Source organism: Etheostoma spectabile, unplaced genomic scaffold, assembly GCF_008692095.1.
Source record: "Etheostoma spectabile isolate EspeVRDwgs_2016 unplaced genomic scaffold, UIUC_Espe_1.0 scaffold352, whole genome shotgun sequence".
Lineage (NCBI taxonomy): Eukaryota > Metazoa > Chordata > Actinopteri > Perciformes > Percidae > Etheostoma > Etheostoma spectabile.
This window is the reverse complement of record NW_022605591.1, coordinates 1046470-1049945: the sequence shown is the minus strand read 5'-3', so window position 1 is coordinate 1049945 and position 3476 is coordinate 1046470. Positions and strand designations below refer to the sequence as shown.

Below are 3476 nucleotides of genomic sequence, written 5' to 3'. Positions count from 1 at the left end.
GCATGAGTATACACACCCCTATGTTAAATTCCGGTAGAAGCAGGCAGATTCTTATTATTAAAGGCCAGTTATCTTATGCATTAGGATGCTATGCATCTCATCAGCAGCACTGTATGGCTCCTATTTGTGATGTGCTTTGAATGGCTGCTCCACTGAAATCTATTGTGTGTGTGGAGTAATTCTGGAAGGCAGGCAGGGAGGAGTGACTACAGGACATAAATACTGTACCAGGAAGTGCAAAGTGCAGGCAGGTCCTCTGCAGCGCTGCTTGTTTACATTCAAATTAACAGTCACGTGAGAGGCTAAAAAAATCCTGTCAAACTTGCTTGGCAACAGCAGAGAAATTAAAACCATGGACAGAAAAGCATTTCAGTTTCCTTCTTTGACTCACGGCAGTTTCTGTTGAGTCCAAACATCAGCATTAAACATGACCACTGGAGATAATGACTTATACAGTATGTATTGAAATACTTTGAACAATGTAATGGGAAAATTACATTCTAATAATGATCTTCTGTTTTTTCCTCTCTTTATGGCTGATTCTTAAATGCTTCAATCTTTTGTTTGACTTTTGTTTTACGTACGGGACTAAATAAGGTACAAGGTCACCAAAAACTCTGGCTAACTGGTGGTGGGGGGGGGGGGGGGGGGGGGGGGGGGGGGGGGGGGTGGAAAGCAGGGTGGCACCAGACTATCTGCTGTGTTTAGATTGTCTGTCAGAAATGCTGAGTCATGTTAACAGAGGGGTGGTCTTACACTCTGGAATGCATAGCAGCCAGTCTTCTACCTGGTCGAAGACTTTTCCACATTGTGCTGCTGTACTGTGTGAAATAGTTATTCCTATACCTGCAGGTATAAATAAAATACAAAGACCAAACTCGGTTTCAGTTCTCAACTCTGCTGTTTTTGTTTCACTCTCAAATACACTCTGCTGCAACAGAAACTTCCACAACAACGCCAGTCATGACTCCCTCTACAGATGAGTTGATTCAACTGTACGGTCATTTTAGAAGCTGACATACGTGGTATACCATTGAATTGTATAGCATTTGACTAAGGTGCCTCTACTCTAATTGATATGAATAGAGTAAAACAAATATTAATTCAACATCACAATAAAAGCCCCACAATTATCATAACATTGAAGAAACACAGTTTCAAAAGAAGACAACATTTTACTGTACACTTTATAAAAAGAGGATGTATTGGGTTTTTGTATTTAAACTAAAGCTAAAGCTTTGTTAGGTGCACCCAAAGACTGTAAAAATAAGTATTATATATAATATATATGTATGTGTGTGTTTTTATACTGTATACATGTGTATATATGTGTATATATGTATGTATGTATGTATATATATATATATATATATATATATACTGTATATACGTATATGTATGTATGTATGTCTGTATGTGTGTGTAAGTGTAATCCTAATTTCCATTTAAATAAATGTGTGTTAAGACCCTAATGCTGAATGAGGTAACCCAACGGCCAGTGGTGACTGGTCTTTTTACCCGCTGATGAAAGTATTTATAGCCTAATATTTATATGCAGTAGCCTATGAACTGAGTGACTGGCATAACCCTTCCGGGATAAAAATGCTCTGTTCCAGTTTTTCTCCATTGTAGCTACAGGTCTACACAATTACAATTCTAAATCAACCAGGACCTAAATGTTAAGGATTGCTACTCTAACTTCACTTTTTAATTCAACCACATGGCCACGTGGTGGTTTTTGTAGGCTAGCCAAAACGGTGAACTATCTAACTGCTATGATGACTTATGTCATTAGGTAAAGTCATTACCTGTACAGTCAGCTATTAGTGCTTCATTAAATAAGCTCAGGTGAGAAAAGTGAGGAAGAGGTGTGGTCGGTCGGTGGAGAAGTCCAACTGGAAAGAGGCGGAGAACAGAGCGGAAACACACAGGTAGGCCTGGATAGATCATAGATCACACACACACCAGCTAGTCGAGACAAATATAGGCTTCGTCTTTGACATTGGGCTCTCTATTTAGAGGTAGCAGGGTTCAGAGAAGAGTTCGGATTTGTGAAGAGCCCGACGGCGCTGGAGATTTCGATGCCAACATGGACGCCTGGTCTCGGTGCGGACGTGATTGAGAGCTAGATCAACACACGGAGAACACACTTGTTTTGAATAAAGGTAGGTTCAGTATCAGAGGATCTGTGTGTGATCGGGAAACAGTCGGCTACTACACAGCCTAGCGACTGTTAGAAAGGTCCATGAACACATCCGCTTTCAAACTTTCTTACTGAACCTTTAGCAAATGGAGCTTCTTAAAAACATTGCCCTATATTGTGTTAACATGTGTAAAAATGGGAATGGATATTAATGGCAGCTATTCCATAAGACCATATTGTGTGTGTTTGTAGTTGGGGGGTAAATGAGTAGTCTACATTTACCCAAGTAGCCTACTCGTTTAGGTATAACGTTTTAATGTATAGTCTACCACCTACCCACTTAATGTGTTGCTTTTTACTTTCTACATTTATTTAATAGCTGTATTATTAGCAATTATTAGTAGCTACTCTTCAGATTTAATATACAAAACGTGTTATAAGTTAATAAAATATGGTGTATTATTATGGATTAATCTTCCACCATTAATCGCCACCACCAACATGAACATGCTTCTTAGACCGCGGTGAAGTTAGTTTAATGTTTGACATTCATGGCTCCTTGTTAAAGCCTCGATTTCCCCCAGTTTCAGGGTACGTTGGAGAGCAAATTAAGACAGACGTTTCACGGTTATTTTGAACTCCAAATCAATAAAAGTGACGATGCAGTTAAGAGCGCAAAGACCTGAATCCGACTCCGACGGCCGGTCACAAACGTACTTTAAAACTGCAATACCAGCTATTTCAATCTTTAATACCTTTTTATGCTGTTCAACATAGAAAGCTCAAACCACTTCTAATATAGAGAGGGAGAGACATTAAACATTTCACACTTGTGAATAAGTTAAAATAAATAAAGATAATTTAGAAATAAAGGTATAGTTAGACTAATAAAAATGGTAATTTCAACATGTTTCTCATTTCTGAATATATTGACATCAAACCACCTGTAATTTGTCTCAGACATCTTCTCACAACTATTACGCTATAAATTGGTGAAAATAATACTTTGAAAATACCTTATCAATATCCCTGACCTGTTAGCTGTTAAATACATATTTACAGGTTATAATTTGGATAAGTTTCTCATTTCTGAATATCTTGATATCAAACCACCTGTAATCTGTCTCAGACATCCTCTTACAACTTTCACAGGTGTTACTTTGTGTAAACGTCTTTAGCAAATCCCTTAGCATCCTCATCAGTGGCCGATTGTCTATAAAATGTATATTTAAAGGTTATCATTTTAATAGATTTCTCATTTTCAAACCAGCTGTACTATGTCTCAGACATCTCCTCAGAACTTTCACAGCTTTTAGCTTTTAGGTTGTCTTTA

At 38.0% G+C, this 3476-nt stretch overlaps 1 protein-coding gene across 3 annotated transcripts in view; it reads left to right on the top strand.

The window, feature by feature from the left end:
* The first annotated feature begins 1916 nt into the window (after nucleotides 1-1916).
* Nucleotides 1917-3476, top strand: part of tnk1 (tyrosine kinase, non-receptor, 1) — a 16513-nt gene continuing 14953 nt past the window's right edge. The window contains exons 1-2 of one of the 3 annotated variants that reach the window (XM_032511321.1): nucleotides 1917-1931; nucleotides 2020-2165. The gene's annotated coding sequence lies outside the window, so the exon portion shown is untranslated. Of the gene's footprint in view, nucleotides 2170-3476 lie in introns of all 3 variants that reach the window. The other 2 variants (XM_032511320.1, XM_032511322.1) reach the window with 2 other exon arrangements.